General features: G+C 43.8%; 1 long non-coding RNA gene across 4 annotated transcripts in view; it reads left to right on the forward strand.

Moving 5' to 3' along the window:
- Window positions 1-17,115, forward strand: part of LOC307181257 — a 448,188-nt gene that overhangs the window by 203,386 nt on the left and 227,687 nt on the right. The window lies entirely within an intron of this gene.

Consider the following 17,115-nt stretch of genomic DNA (forward strand, 5'->3'; position numbering starts at 1 on the left):
AACTGGGCCAAACAGGAGGTTAAAGGCGCTGACTCTCCAAGTGGGGAGAGTGTTAGTAAAGCGTCTGGAATGTTGCACCCGAGTACCAGGGGAGGAAAACTGAGACATATTTGAACACGTCTCCCGATCACATGGTTGATCATACTCTAGGTTCCACATGCATGTTTTAGCTGAAGGAAGAATACCTTAAACCTGGAGAGTTGAGACCCGTGGAATGGGTACCATGCAATATGACTTCAAAGGGTCTTCATTTGCCCACCGAACCTCTCCAATCCTATCACTGCTGCATTTATGCCCCTGTACACATGCTTGATTCTCTTTTGGAGACATAGCAATCCATAGGTTTTACGATACTTACTAGTCAGGTACATTCTTAGGCGTTTAATATGCGGTGTTTAGTCCATTTCGTTGAGCAAGGAGTAGCTCTTGTCTATTCCATATTTGACTTAAGGAACTTTATCTGTGCTCATTTCAATCTCTGGTTTTATGCAGCACCCCAACTCACCTTTACCCTTAAGCAAGCATAAGTTGGTTTTCTAAATTTGAGACCCTGTTCTGTTCTGTAATTCAGTTCCTGTGTAGCCAAGTTTACATTCCGTGTATTACTGATATCTTATGATGTTTCTTTTTCTGTGTGACTTATTTCAGTTAGAATCATCATACCTGAATCCACTCATTGTGATGCTAAGGGCCTGATGACATAGATTTCATTGCTGAGTGATATTGCTTTGTAAGTAAATACCACAACTTCTTTATCCATTTTTCACTTTCTGCGATGTTGAACTTGTACTGTAAACGAGGTTCTTGTAAACAGAGCCGTTCCAAACTTTGGGGTGGCTGTGTCTTTTTGATTTTAATTTCCCTAAGCTATAGGAACATAAGTGGAAGTGCCCTAGGTTCTGTTGCTTTGTTTTTTAGATGTTTCAGGAAACACCATACACTTCTCCCGAGTGGTTGTTGGCAATTTACATCCCTCCCATCAGCATAACAAGGCTCCCAGTTCTCCATGGCCTGTCCTGCCTTTCTGGATTTTACACTTTTTTCAGATGGCCCTTTTGACCGGGGGGAAGTGAGACTTCATTGTAGTGCAGATTTCCTTTGCAAGCTTGCTTGGTTGGCCAAAAAGGGCGTATGCGTTTTTTCCTGAATATATTCAGGAAAAAACGCATACACCCTTTTTGGCCAAGTGCATCATTGTGGACGTTCTGCCTCTTTTCCTATGCTTTCAATGCAATTCCAGTCTACCTCCTGAAATCGGTTTCCTGCAATTCTGCCCCGCTTTCAAGTCCTCTTGGCAGCCTTACTTCAGTCTATTTTTGGACGATAGCTGTCATTTATAACTCTGCAGGTTTGTGAATTACAGTGCCCCTGAGCTCCTTTCTTCAACTTGCTTTCTTGTGACCTGGCCGCAACACCGCAGGATGGCTTCAGGCCCTAATCTGGTTCCGGCACGGCACGCTGAGCCTTTGGTTATTTCCTCTTCCTGGTGGGAAATGAGAGTTAAATTTGCCCGTCCAGACACCTCCAGCTAGTCTCTCATTGGTTCTCGCTATTCCTGTTCATCTTCCGCAGAAATTGCAAACTGGGCCAAACAGGAGGTTAAAGGGACTGACTCTCCAAGTGGGGAGAGTGTTAGTAAAGCGTCTGGAATGTTGCACCCGAGTACCAGGGGAGGAAAACTGAGACATATTTGAACACTTCTCCCGATCACATGGTTGATCATACTCTGGGTTCCACATGCATGTTTTAGCTGAAGGAAGAATACCTAAAACCTGGGTAGTTGAAACCCGTGGAATGGGTACCATGCAATATGACTTCAAAGGGTCTTCATTTGCTCACCGCACCTCTCCAATCCTATCACTGCTGCGTTTATGCCCCTGTACACATGCTTGATTCTCTTTCGGAGACATAGCAATCCATAGGTTTTAAGATACTTACTAGTCAGGTACATTCTTAGGTGTTTAATATGCGGTGTTGAGTCCATTTCATTGAGCAAGGAGTAGCTCTTGTCTATTCCATATTTGACTTAAGGAACTTTATCTGTGCTCATTTCAATCTCTGGTTTTATGCAGCACCCTAACTCACCTTTACCCTTAAGCAAGCATAAGTTGGTGTTCTAAATTTGAGACCCTGTTCTGTTCTGTAATTCAGTTCCTGTGTAGCCAAGTTTACATTCCGTGTATTACTGATATCTTATGATGTTTCTTTTTCTGTGTGACTTATTTCAGTTAGAATCATCATACCTGAATCCACTCATTGTGCTGCTAAGGGCCTGATGTCATAGATTTCATTGCTGAGTGATATTGCTTTGTAAGTAAATACCACAACTTCTTTATCCATTTTTCACTTTCTGCGATGTTGAACTTGTACTGTAAACGAGGTTCTTGTAAACAGAGCTGTTCCAAACTTTGGGGTGGCTGTGTCTTTTTGATTTTAATTTCCCTAATCTATAGGACCATAAGTGGAAGTGCCCTAGGTTCTGTTGCTTTGTTTTTTAGATGTTTCAGGAAACACCATACACTTCTCCCGAGTGGTTGTTGGCAATTTACATCCCGCCCATCAGCATAACAAGGCTCCCAGTTCTCCATTTCCTGTCCTGCCTTTCTGGATTTTACACTTTTTTCAGATGGCCCTTTTGACCGGGGGGAAGTGAGACTTCATTGTAGTGCAGATTTCCTTTGCAAGCTTGCTTGGTTGGCCAAAAAGGGCGTATGCGTTTTTTCCTGAATATATTCAGGAAAAAACGCATACGCCCTTTTTGGCCAAGTGCATCATTGTGGACGTTCTGCCTCTTTTCCTATGCTTTCAATGCAATTCCAGTCTACCTCCTGAAATCGGTTTCCTGCAATTCTGCCCCGCTTTCAAGTCCTCTTGGCAGCCTTACTTCAGTCTATTTTTGGACGATAGCTGTCATTTATAACTCTGCAGGTTTGTGAATTACAGTGCCCCTGGGCTCCTTTCTTCTACTTGCTTTCTTTTGAGCTGGCCGCAACACCGCAGGATGGCTTCTGGCCCTAATCTGGTTCCGGTACGGCACGCTGAGCCTTTGGTTATTTCCTCTTCCTGGTGGGAAATGAGAGTTAAATTTGCCCGTCCAGACAACTCCAGCTAGCCTCTCATTGGTTCTCGCTATTCCTGTTCATCTTCCGCAGAAATTGCAAACTGGGCCAAACAGGAGGTTAAAGGGACTGACTCTCCAAGTCGGGAGAGTGTTAGTAAAGCGTCTGGAATGTTGCACCCGAGTACCAGGGTACGAAAACTGAGACATATTTGAACACGTCTCCCGTTCACATGGTTGATCATACTCTGGGTTCCACATGCATGTTTTAGCTGAAGGAAGAATACCTTAAACCTGGAGAGTTGAGACCCGTGGAATGGGTACCATGCAATATGACTTCAAAGGGTCTTCATTTGCTCACCGAACCTCTCCAATCCTATCACTGCTGCGTTTATGCCCCTGTACACACGCTTGATTCTCTTTTGGAGACATAGCAATCCATAGGTTTTAAGATACTTACTAGTCAGGTACATTCTTAGGGGTTTAATATGGGGTTTTGAGTCCATTTCGTTGAGCAAGGAGTAGCTCTTGTCTATTCCATATTTGACTTAAGGAACTTTATCTGTGCTCATTTCAATCTCTGGTTTTATGCAGCACCCCAACTCACCTTTCCCCTTAAGCAAGCATAAGTTGGTTTTCTAAATTTGAGACCCTGTTCTGTTCTGGAATGCAGTTCCTGTGTAGCCAAGTTTACATTCCGTGTATTACTGATATCTTATGATGTTTCTTTTTCTGTGTGACTTATTTCAGTTAGAATCATCGTACCTGAATCCACTCATTATGCTGCTACGGGCCTGATGACATAGATTTCATTGCTGAGTGATACTGCATTGTACGTAAGTACCACAAGTTCTTTATCCATTTTTCACTTTCTGCGATGTTGAACTTGTACTGTAAACGAGGTTCTTGTAAACAGAGGCGTCCCAAACTTTGGGGTGGCTGTGTCTTTTTGATTTTAATTTCCCTAAGCTATAGGACCATAAGTGGCAGTGACCTAGGCTCTGTTGCTTTGTTTTTTATTTGTTTCAGGAAACACCATACACTTCTCCCGAGTGTCTGTTGGCAATTTACATCCCGCCCATCAGCATAACAAGGCTCCCAGTTCTCCATGGCCTGTCCTGCCTTTCTGGATTTTACACTTTTTTCAGATGGCCCTTTTGACCGGGGGGAAGTGAGACTTCATTGTAGTGCAGATTTCCTTTGCAAGCTTGCTTGGTTGGCCAAAAAGGGCGTATGCGTTTTTTCCTGAATATATTCAGGAAAAAACGCATACGCCCTTTTTGGCCAAGTGCATCATTGTGGACGTTCTGCCCTTTTCCTATGCTTTCAATGCAATTCCAGTCTACCTCCTGAAATCGGTTTCCTGCAATTCTGCCCCGCTTTCAAGTCCTCTTGGCAGCCTTACTTCAGTCTATTTTTGGACGATAGCTGTCATTTATAACTCTGCAGGTTTGTGAATTACAGTGCCCCTGAGCTCCTTTCTTCAACTCGCTTTCTTTTGAGCTGGCCGCAACACCGCAGGATGGCTTCAGGCCCTAATCTGGTTCCAGTACGGCACGCTGAGCCTTTGGTTATTTCCTCTTCCTGGTGGGAAATGAGAGTTAAATTTGCCCGTCCAGACACCTCCAGCTAGTCTCTCATTGGTTCTCGCTATTCCTGTTCATTTTCCGCAGAAATTGCAAACTGGGCCAAACAGGAGGTTAAAGGCGCTGACTCTCCAAGTGGGGAGAGTGTTAGTAAAGCGTCTGGAATGTTGCACCCGAGTACCAGGGGAGGAAAACTGAGACATATTTGAACACGTCTCCCGATCACATGGTTGATCATACTTGGGTTCCACATGCATGTTTTAGCTGAAGGAAGAATACCTTAAACCTGGAGAGTTGAGACCCGTGTAATGGGTACCATGCAATATGACTTCAAAGGGTCTTCATTTGCTCACCGAACCTCTCCAACCCTATCACTGCTGCGTTTATGCCCCTGTACACACGCTTGATTCTCTTTTGGAGACATAGCAATCCATAGGTTTTAAGATACTTACTAGTCAGGTACATTCTTAGGCGTTTAATATGGGGTGTTGAGTCCATTTCGTTGAGCAAGGAGTAGCTCTTGTCTATTCCATATTTGGCTTAAGGAACTTTATCTGTGCTCATTTCAATCTCTGGTTTAATGCAGCACCCCAACTCACCTTTACCCTTAAGCAAGCATAAGTTGGTTTTCTAAATTTGAGACCCTGTTCTGTTCTGTAATTCAGTTCCTGTGTAGCCAAGTTTACATTCCGTGTATTAGTGATATCTTATGATGTTTCTTTTTCTGTGTGACTTATTTCAGTTAGAATCATCGTACCTGAATCCACTCATTGTGCTGCTAAGGGCCTGATGACACAGATTTCATTGCTGAGTGATATTGCTTTGTAAGTAAATACCACAACTTCTTTATCCATTTTTCACTTTCTGCGATGTTGAACTTGTACTGTAAACGAGGTTCTTGTAAACAGAGCCGTTCCAAACTTTGGGGTGGCTGTGTCTTTTTGATTTTACTTTCCCTAAGCTATAGGACCATAAGTGGAAGTGCCCTAGGTTCTGTTGCTTTGTTTTTTAGATGTTTCAGGAAACACCATACACTTCTCCCGAGTGGTTGTTGGCAATTTACATCCCGCCCATCAGCATAACAAGGCTCCCAGTTCTCCATGGCCTGTCTTGTCTTTCTGGATTTTACACTTTTTTCAGATGGCCCTTTTGACCGGGGGGAAGTGAGACTTCATTGTAGTGCAGATTTCCTTTGCAAGCTTGCTTGGTTGGCCAAAAAGGGCGTATGCGTTTTTTCCTGAATATATTCAGGAAAAAACGCATACGCCCTTTTTGGCCAAGTGCATCATTGTGGACGTTCTGCCTCTTTTCCTATGCTTTCAATGCAATTCCAGTCTACCTCCTGAAATCGGTTTCCTGCAATTCTGCCCCGCTTTCAAGTCCTCTTGGCAGCCTTACTTCAGTCTATTTTTGGACGATAGCTGTCATTTATAACTCTGCAGGTTTGTGAATTACAGTGCCCCTGGGCTCCTTTCTTTTACTCGCTTTCTTTTGAGCTGGCCGCAACACCGCAGGATGGCTTCAGGCCCTAATCTGGTTCCGGTACGGCACGCTGAGCCTTTGGTTATTTCCTCTTCCTGGTGGGAAATGAGAGTTAAATTTGCCCGTCCAGACACCTCCAGCTAGTCTCTCATTGGTTCTCGCTATTCCTGTTCATCATCCGCAGAAATTGCAAACTGGGCCAAACAGGGGGTTAAAGGGACTGACTCTCCAAGTCGGGAGAGTGTTAGTAAAGCGTCTGGAATGTTGCACCCGAGTACCAGGGGAGGAAAACTGAGACATATTTGAACACGTCTCCCGATCACATGGTTGATCATACTCTAGGTTCCACATGCATGTTTTAGCTGAAGGAAGAATACCTTAAACCTGGAGAGTTGAGACCCGTGTAATGCGTACCATGCAATATGACTTCAAAGGGTCTTCATTTGCTCACCGAACCTCTCCAATCCTATCACTGCTGCGTTTATTCCCCTGTACACACGCTTGATTCTCTTTTGGAGACATAGCAATCCATAGGTTTTAAGATACTTACTAGTCAGGTACATTCTTAGGCGTTTAATATGGGGTGTTGAGTCCATTTCGTTGAGCAAGGAGTAGCTCTTGTCTATTCCATATTTGGCTTAAGGAACTTTATCTGTGCTCATTTCAATCTCTGGTTTTATGCAGCACCCCAACTCACCTTTCCCCTTAAGCAAGCATAAGTTGGTTTTCTAAATTTGAGACCCTGTTCTGTTCTGTAATTCAGTTCCTGTGTAGCCAAATTTCCATTCCGTGTATTACTGATATCTTATGATGTTTCTTTTTCTGTGTGACTTATTTCAGTTACAATCATCATACCTGAATCCACTCACTGTGCTGCTAAGGGCCTGATGACACAGATTTCATTGCTGAGTGATATTGCTTTGTAAGTAAATACCACAACTTCTTTATCCATTTTTCACTTTCTGCGATGTTGAACTTGTACTGTAAACGAGGTTCTTGTAAACAGAGCCGTTCCAAACTTTGGGGTGGCTGTGTCTTTTTGATTTTAATTTCCCTAAGCTATAGGACCATAAGTGGAAGTGCCCTAGGCTCTGTTGCTTTGTTTTTTAGATGTTTCAGGAAACACCATACACTTCTCCCAAGTGTCTGTTGGCTATTTCCATCCCGCCCATCAGCATAACAAGGCTCCCAGTTCTCAATGGCCTGTTGCCTTTCTGGATTTTACACTTTTTTCAGATGGCCCTTTTGACCGGGGGGAAGTGAGACTTCATTGTAGTGCAGATTTCCTTTGCAAGCTTGCTTGGTTGGCCAAAAAGGGCGTATGCGTTTTTTCCTGAATATATTCAGGAAAAAACGCATACGCCCTTTTTGGCCAAGTGCATCATTGTGGACGTTCTGCCTCTTTTCCTATGCTTTCAATGCAATTCCAGTCTACCTCCTGAAATCGGTTTCCTGCAATTCTGCCCCGCTTTCAAGTCCTCTTGGCAGCCTTACTTCAGTCTATTTTTGGACGATAGCTGTCATTTATAAGTCTGCAGGTTTGTGAATTACAGTGCCCCTGAGCTCCTTTCTTCAACTCGCTTTCTTGTGACCTGGCCGCAACACCGCAGGATGGCTTCAGGCCCTAATCTGGTTCTGGCACGGCACGCTGAGCCTTTGGTTAATTCCTCTTCCTGGTGAGAAATGAGAGTTAAATTTGCCCGTCCAGACACCTCCAGCTAGCCTCTCATTGGTTCTCGCTATTCCTGTTCATCTTCCGCAGAAATTGCAAACTGGGCCAAACAGGAGGTTAAAGGGACTGACTCTCCAAGTCGGGAGAGTGTTAGTAAAGCGTCTGGAATGTTGCACCCGAGTACCAGGGGAGGAAAACTGAGACATATTTGAACACGTCTCCCGATCACATGGTTGATCATACTCTAGGTTCCACATGCATGTTTTAGCTGAAGGAAGAATACCTTAAACCTGGAGAGTTGAGACCCGTGTAATGCGTACCATGCAATATGACTTCAAAGGGTCTTCATTTGCTCACCGAACCTCTCCAATCCTATCACTGCTGCGTTTATGCCCCTGTACACATGCTTGATTCTCTTTTGGGGACATAGCAATCCATAGGTTTTCCGATACTTACTAGTCAGGTACATACTTAGGCGTTTAATATGCGGTGTAGAGGCCATTTCTTTGAGCAAGGAGTAGCTCTTGTCTATTCCATATTTGACTTAAGGAACTTTATCTGTGCTCATTTCAATCTCTGGTTTTATGCAGCACCCCAACTCACCTTTACCCTTAAGCAAGCATAAGTTGGTTTTCTAAATTTGAGACCCTGTTCTGTTCTGTAATTCAGTTCCTGTGTAGCCAAGTTTACATTCCGTGTATTACTGATATCTTATGATGTTTCTTTTCTGTGTGACTTATTTCAGTTAGAATCATCATACCTGAATCCACTCATTGTGCTGCTACGGGCCTGATGACACAGATTTCATTGCTGAGTGATATTGCTTTGTAAGTAAATACCGCAACTTCTTTATCCATTTTTCACTTTCTGCGATGTTGAACTTGTACTGTAAACGAGGTTCTTGTAAACAGAGCCGTTCCAAACTTTGGGGTGGCTGTGTCTTTTTGATTTTAATTTCCCTAAGCTATAGGACCATACGTGGCAGTGCCCTAGGCTCTGTTGCTTTGTTTTTTAGATGTTTCAGGAAACACCATACACTTCTCCCGAGTGTCTGTTGGCAACTTACATCCCGCCCATCAGCATAACAAGGCTCCCAGTTGTCCATGGCCTGTCCTGCCTTTCTGGATTTTACACTTTTTTCAGATGGCCCTTTTGACCGGGGGGAAGTGAGACTTCATTGTAGTGCAGATTTCCTTTGCAAGCTTGCTTGGTTGGCCAAAAAGGGCGTATGCGTTTTTTCCTGAATATATTCAGGAAAAAACGCATATGCCCTTTTTGGCCAAGTGCATCATTGTGGATGTTCTGCCTCTTTTCCTATGCTTTCAATGCAATTCCAGTCGACCTCCTGAAATCGGTTTCCTGCAATTCTGCCCCGCTTTCAAGTCCTCTTGGCAGCCTTACTTCAGTCTATTTTTGGACGATAGCTGTCATTTATAACTCTGCAGGTTTGTGAATTACAGTGCCCCTGAGCTCCTTTCTTCAACTCGCTTTCTTGTGACCTGGCCGCAACACCGCAGGATGGCTTCAGGCCCTAATCTGGTTCCGGCACGGCACGCTGAGCCTTTGGTTAATTCCTCTTCCTGGTGGGAAATGAGAGTTAAATTTGCCCGTCCAGACACCTCCAGCTAGTCTCTCATTGGTTCTCGCTATTCCTGTTCATCTTCCGCAGAAATTGCAAACTGGGCCAAACAGGAGGTTAAAGGGACTGACTCTCCAAGTCGGAAGAGTGTTAGTAAAGCTTCTGGAATGTTGCACCCTAGTACCAGGGGAGGAAAACTGAGACATATTTGAACACGTCTCCCATTCACATGGTTGATCATACTCTGGGTTCCACATGCATGTTTTAGCTGAAGGAAGAATACCTTAAACCTGGAGAGTTGAGACCCGTGGAATGGGTACCATGCAATATGACTTCAAAGGGTCTTCATTTGCTCACCGAACTTCTCCAATCCTATCACTGCTGCGTTTATTCCCCTGTACACACGCTTGATTCTCTTTTGGAGACATAGCAATCCATAGGTTTTAAGATACTTACTAGTCAGGTACATTCTTAGGCGTTTAATATGGGGTGTTGAGTCCATTTCGTTGAGCAAGGAGTAGCTCTTGTCTATTCCATATTTGGCTTAAGGAACTTTATCTGTGCTCATTTCAATCTCTGGTTTTATGCAGCACCCCAACTCACCTTTACCCTTAAGCAAGCATAAGTTGGTTTTCTAAATTTGAGACCCTGTTCTGTTCTGTAATTCAGTTCCTGTGTAGCCAAATTTCCATTCCGTGTATTACTGATATCTTATGATGTTTCTTTTTCTGTGTGACTTATTTCAGTTAGAATCATCATATCTGAATCCACTCATTGTGATGCTAAGGGCCTGATGACATAGATTTCATTGCTGAGTGATATTGCTTTGTAAGTAAATACCACAACTTCTTTATCCATTTTTCACTTTCTGCGATGTTGAACTTGTACTGTAAACGAGGTTCTTGTAAACAGAGCCGTTCCAAACTTTGGGGTGGCTGTGTCTTTTTGATTTTAATTTCCCTAAGCTATAGGACCATAAGTGGAAGTGCCCTAGGTTCTGTTGCTTTGTTTTTTAGATGTTTCAGGAAACACCATACACTTCTCCCGAGTGTCTGTTGGCAATTTACTTCCCGCCCATCAGCATAACAAGGCTCCCAGTTCTCCATGACCTGTCCTGCCTTTCTGGATTTTACACTTTTTTTCAGATGGCCCTTTTGACCGGAGGGAAGTGAGACTTCATTGTAGTGCAGATTTCCTTTGCAAGCTTGCTTGGTTGGCCAAAAAGGGCGTATGCGTTTTTTCCTGAATATATTCAGGAAAAAACGCATACGCCCTTTTTGGCCAAGTGCATCATTGTGGACGTTCTGCCTCTTTTCCTATGCTTTCAATGCAATTCCAGTCTACCTCCTGAAATCGGTTTCCTGCAATTCTGCCCCGCTTTCAAGTCCTCTTGGCAGCCTTACTTCAGTCTATTTTTGGACGATAGCTGTCATTTATAACTCTGCAGGTTTGTGAATTACAGTGCCCCTGAGCTCCTTTCTTCAACTCGCTTTCTTGTGACCTGGCCGCAACACCGCAGGATGGCTTCAGGCCCTAATCTGGTTCCGGCCCGGCATGCTGAGCCTTTGGTTAATTCCTCTTCCTGGTGGGAAATGAGAGTTAAATTTGCCCGTCCAGACACCTCCAGCTAGCCTCTCATTGGTTCTCGCTATTCCTGTTCATCTTCCGCAGAAATTACAAACTGGGCCAAACAGGAGGTTAAAGGGACTGACTCTCCAAGTGGGGAGAGTGTTAGTAAAGCGTCTGGAATGTTGCACCCGAGTACCAGGGAAGGAAAACTGAGACATATTTGAACACGTCTCCCGTTCACATGGTTGATCATACTTGGGTTCCACATGCATGTTTTAGCTGAAGGAAGAATACCTTAAACCTGGAGAGTTCAGACCCGTGGAATGGGTACCATGCAATATGACTTCAAAGGGTCTTCATTTGCTCACCGAACCTCTCCAATCCTATCACTGCTGCGTTTATGCCCCTGTACACATGCTTGATTCTCTTTCGGAGACATAGCAATCCATAGGTTTTCCGATACTTACTAGTCAGGTACATTCTTAGGCGTTTAATATGGGGTGTTGAGTCCATTTCGTTGAGCAAGGAGTAGCTCTTGTCTATTCCATATTTGACTTAAGGAACTTTATCTGTGCTCATTTCAATCTCTGGTTTTATGCAGCACCCCAACTCACCTTTACCCTTAAGCAAGCATAAGTTGGTTTTCTAAATTTGAGACCCTGTTCTGTTCTGTAATTCAGTTCCTGTGTAGCCAAGTTTACATTCCGTGTATTACTGATATCTTATGATGTTTCTTTTTCTGTGTGACTTATTTCAGTTAGAATCATCATACCTGAATCCACTCATTGTGATGCTAAGGGCCTGATGACATAGATTTCATTGCTGAGTGATATTGCTTTGTAAGTAAATACCACAACTTCTTTATCCATTTTTCACTTTCTGCAATGTTGAACTTGTACTGTAAACGAGGTTCTTGTAAACAGAGCCGTCCCAAACTTTGGGGTGGCTGTGTCCTTCTGATTTTAATTTCCCTAAGCTATAGGGCCATAAGTGGCAGTGCCCTAGGCTCTGTTGCTTTGTTTTTTAGATGTTTCAGGAAACACCATACACTTCTCCGGAGTGTCTGTTGGCAATTTACATCCCGCCCATCAGCATAACAAGGCTCCCTGTTCTCCATGGCCTGTCCTGACTTTCTGGATTTTACACTTTTTTCAGATGGCCCTTTTGACCGGGGGGAATTGAGACTTCATTGTAGTGCAGATTTCCTTTGCAAGCTTCCTTGGTTGGCCAAAAAGGGCGTATGCGTTTTTTCCTGAATATATTCAGGAAAAAACGCATACGCCCTTTTTGGCCAAGTGCATCATTGTGGACGTTCTGCCTCTTTTCCTATGCTTTCAATGCAATTCCAGTCTACCTCCTGAAATCGGTTTCCTGCAATTCTGCCCCGCTTTCAAGTCCTCTTGGCAGCCTTACTTCAGTCTATTTTTGGACGATAGCTGTCATTTATAACTCTGCAGGTTTGTGAATTACAGTGCCCCTGAGCTCCTTTCTTCAACTCGCTTTCTTGTGACCTGGCCGCAACACCGCAGGATGGCTTCAGGCCCTAATCTGGTTCCGGCCCGGCATGCTGAGCCTTTGGTTAATTCCTCTTCCTGGTGGGAAATGAGAGTTAAATTTGCCCGTCCAGACACCTCCAGCTAGCCTCTCATTGGTTCTCGCTATTCCTGTTCATCTTCCGCAGAAATTACAAACTGGGCCAAACAGGAGGTTAAAGGGACTGACTCTCCAAGTGGGGAGAGTGTTAGTAAAGCGTCTGGAATGTTGCACCCGAGTACCAGGGAAGGAAAACTGAGACATATTTGAACACGTCTCCCGTTCACATGGTTGATCATACTTGGGTTCCACATGCATGTTTTAGCTGAAGGAAGAATACCTTAAACCTGGAGAGTTCAGACCCGTGGAATGGGTACCATGCAATATGACTTCAAAGGGTCTTCATTTGCTCACCGAACCTCTCCAATCCTATCACTGCTGCGTTTATGCCCCTGTACACATGCTTGATTCTCTTTCGGAGACATAGCAATCCATAGGTTTTCCGATACTTACTAGTCAGGTACATTCTTAGGCGTTTAATATGGGGTGTTGAGTCCATTTCGTTGAGCAAGGAGTAGCTCTTGTCTATTCCATATTTGACTTAAGGAACTTTATCTGTGCTCATTTCAATCTCTGGTTTTATGCAGCACCCCAACTCACCTTTACCCTTAAGCAAGCATAAGTTGGTTTTCTAAATTTGAGACCCTGTTCTGTTCTGTAATTCAGTTCCTGTGTAGCCAAGTTTACATTCCGTGTATTACTGATATCTTATGATGTTTCTTTTTCTGTGTGACTTACTTCAGTTAGAATCATCATACCTGAATCCACTCATTGTGCTGCTAAGGGCCTGATGACACAGATTTCATTGCTGAGTGATATTGCTTTGTAAGTAAATACCACAACTTCTTTATCCATTTTTCACTTTCTGCGATGTTGAACTTGTACTGTAAACGAGGTTCTTGTAAACAGAGCCGTTCCAAACTTTGGGGTGGCTGTGTCTTTTTGATTTTAATTTCCCTAAGCTATAGGACCATAAGTGGAAGTGCCCTCTGCTCTGTTGCTTTGTTTTTTAGATGTTTCAGGAAACACTATACACTTCTCCCAAGGGTCTGTTGGCAATTTACATCCCGCCCATCAGCATAACAAGGCTCCCAGTTCTCAATGGCCTGTTGCCTTTCTGGATTTTACACTTTTTTCAGATGGCCCTTTTGACCGGGGGGAAGTGAGACTTCATTGTAGTGCAGATTTCCTTTGCAAGCTTGCTTGGTTGGCCAAAAAGGGCGTATGCGTTTTTTCCTGAATATATTCAGGAAAAAACGCATACGCCCTTTTTGGCCAAGTGCATCATTGTGGACGTTCTGCCTCTTTTCCTATGCTTTCAATGCAATTCCAGTCTACCTCCTGAAATCGGTTTCCTGCAATTCTGCCCCACTTTCAAGTCCTCTTGGCAGCCTTACTTCAGTCTATTTTTGGACGATAGCTGTCATTTATAACTCTGCAGGTTTGTGAATTACAGTGCCCCTGAGCTCCTTTCTTCAACTCGCTTTCTTGTGACCTGGCCGCAACACCGCAGGATGGCTTCAGGCCCTAATCTGGTTCCGGCCCGGCATGCTGAGCCTTTGGTTAATTCCTCTTCCTGGTGGGAAATGAGAGTTAAATTTGCCCGTCCAGACACCTCCAGCTAGCCTCTCATTGGTTCTCGCTATTCCTGTTCATCTTCCGCAGAAATTGCAAACTGGGCCAAACAGGAGGTTAAAGGGACTGACTCTCCAAGTCGGGAGAGTGTTAGTAAAGCGTCTGGAATGTTGCACCCGAGTACCAGGGGAGGAAAACTGAGACATATTTGAACACGTCTCCCGATCACATGGTTGATCATACTCTGGGTTCCACATGCATGTTTTAGCTGAAGGAAGAATACCTTAAACCTGGAGAGTTGAGACCCGTGTAATGGGTACCATGCAATATGACTTCAAAGGGTCTTCATTTGCTCACCGAACCTCTCCAATCCTATCACTGCTGCGTTTATTCCCCTGTACACACGCTTGATTCTCTTTTGGAGACATAGCAATCCATAGGTTTTAAGATACTTACTAGTCAGGTACATTCTTAGGGGTTTAATATGGGGTTTTGAGTCCATTTCGTTGAGCAAGGAGTAGCTCTTGTCTATTCCATATTTGGCTTAAGGAACTTTATCTGTGCTCATTTCAATCTCTGGTTTTATGCAGCACCCCAACTCACCTTTACCCTTAAGCAAGCATAAGTTGGTTTTCTAAATTTGAGACCCTGTTCTGTTCTGTAATTCAGTTCCTGTGTAGCCAAGTTTACATTCCGTGTATTACTGATATCTTATGATGTTTCTTTTTCTGTGTGACTTATTTCAGTTAGAATCATCATACCTGAATCCACTCATTGTGATGCTAAGGGCCTGATGACATAGAATTCATTGCTGAGTGATATTGCTTTGTAAGTAAATACCACAACTTCTTTATCCATTTTTCACTTTCTGCGATGTTGAACTTGTACTGTAAACGAGGTTCTTGTAAACAGAGCCGTTCGAAAGTTTGGGGTGGCTGTGTCTTTTTGATTTTAATTTCCCTAAGCTATAGGACCATAAGTGGCTGTGCCCTAGGCTCTGTTGCTTTGTTTTTTAGATGTTTCAGGAAACACCATACACTTCTCCCGAGTGGTTGTTGGCAATTTGCATCCCGCCCATCAGCATAACAAGGCTCCCAGTTCTCCATGGCCTGTCCTGCCTTTCTGGATTTTACACTTTTTTCAGATGGCCCTTTTGACCGGGGGGAAGTGAGACTTCATTGTAGTGCAGATTTCCTTTGCAAGCTTGCTTGGTTGGCCAAAAAGGGCGTATGCATTTTTTCCTGAATATATTCAGGAAAAAACGCATACGCCCTTTTTGGCCAAGTGCATCATTGTGGACGTTCTGCCTCTTTTCCTATGCTTTCAATGCAATTCCAGTCTACCTCCTGAAATCGGTTTCCTGCAATTCTGCCCCGCTTTCAAGTCCTCTTGGCAGCCTTACTTCAGTCTATTTTTGGACGATAGCTGTCATTTATAACTCTGCAGGTTTGTGAATTACAGTGCCCCTGAGCTCCTTTCTTCAACTCGCTTTCTTTTGAGCTGGCCGCAACACCGCAGGATGGCTTCAGGCCCTAATCTGGTTCCGGTACGGCACGCTGAGCCTTTGGTTATTTCCTCTTCCTGGTGGGAAATGAGAGTTAAATTTGCCCGTCCAGACACCTCCAGCTAGTCTCTCATTGGTTCTCGCTATTCCTGTTCATCTTCCGCAGAAATTGCAAACTGGGCCAAACAGGAGGTTAAAGGCGCTGACTCTCCAAGTGGGGAGAGTGTTAGTAAAGCGTCTGGAATGTTGCACCCGAGTACCAGGGGAGGAAAACTGAGACATATTTGAACACGTCTCCCGTTCACATGGTTGATCATACTTGGGTTCCACATGCATGTTTTAGCTGAAGGAAGAATACCTTAAACCTGGAGAGTTCAGACCCGTGTAATGGGTACCATGCAATATGACTTCAAAGGGTCTTCATTTGCTCACCGAACCTCTCCAATCCTATCACTGCTGCGTTTATGCCCCTGTACACATGCTTGATTCTCTTTTGGAGACATAGCAATCCATAGGTTTTAAAATACTTACTAGTCAGGTACATTCTTAGGCGTTTAATATGCGGTGTTGAGTCCATTTCGTTGAGCAAGGAGTAGCTCTTGTCTATTCCATATTTGACTTAAGGAACTTTATCTGTGCTCATTTCAATCTCTGGTTTTATGCAACACCCCAACTCACCTTTACCCTTAAGCAAGCATAAGTTGGTTTTCTAAATTTGAGACCCTGTTCTGTTCTGTAATTCAGTTCCTGTGTAGCCAAGTTTACATTCCGTGTATTACTGATATCTTATGATGTTTCTTTTTCTGTGTGACTTACTTCAGTTAGAATCATCATACCTGAATCCACTCATTGTGCTGCTAAGGGCCTGATGACACAGATTTCATTGCTGAGTGATATTGCTTTGTAAGTAAATACCACAACTTCTTTATCCATTTTTCACTTTCTGCGATGTTGAACTTGTACTGTAAACGAGGTTCTTGTAAACAGAGCCGTTCCAAACTTTGGGGTGGCTGTGTCTTTTTGATTTTAATTTCCCTAAGCTATAGGACCATAAGTGGAAGTGCCCTAGGTTCTGTTGCTTTGTTTTTTAGATGTTTCAGGAAACACCATACACTTCTCCCGAGTGTCTGTTGGCAATTTACTTCCCGCCCATCAGCATAACAAGGCTCCCAGTTCTCCATGGCCTGTCCTGCCTTTCTGGATTTTACACTTTTTTTCAGATGGCCCTTTTGACCGGAGGGAAGTGAGACTTCATTGTAGTGCAGATTTCCTTTGCAAGCTTGCTTGGTTGGCCAAAAAGGGCGTATGCGTTTTTTCCTGAATATATTCAGGAAAAAACGCATACGCCCTTTTTGGCCAAGTGCATCATTGTGGACGTTCTGCCTCTTTTCCTATGCTTTCAATGCAATTCCAGTCTACCTCCTGAAATCGGTTTCCTGCAATTCTGCCCCGGTTTCAAGTCCTCTTGGCAGCCTTACTTCAGTCTATTTTTGGACG

The sequence above is a fragment of the Stenella coeruleoalba genome, assembly GCF_951394435.1.
Source record: "Stenella coeruleoalba genome assembly, contig: scaffold_95, whole genome shotgun sequence".
NCBI classification, from domain to species: domain Eukaryota; kingdom Metazoa; phylum Chordata; class Mammalia; order Artiodactyla; family Delphinidae; genus Stenella; species Stenella coeruleoalba.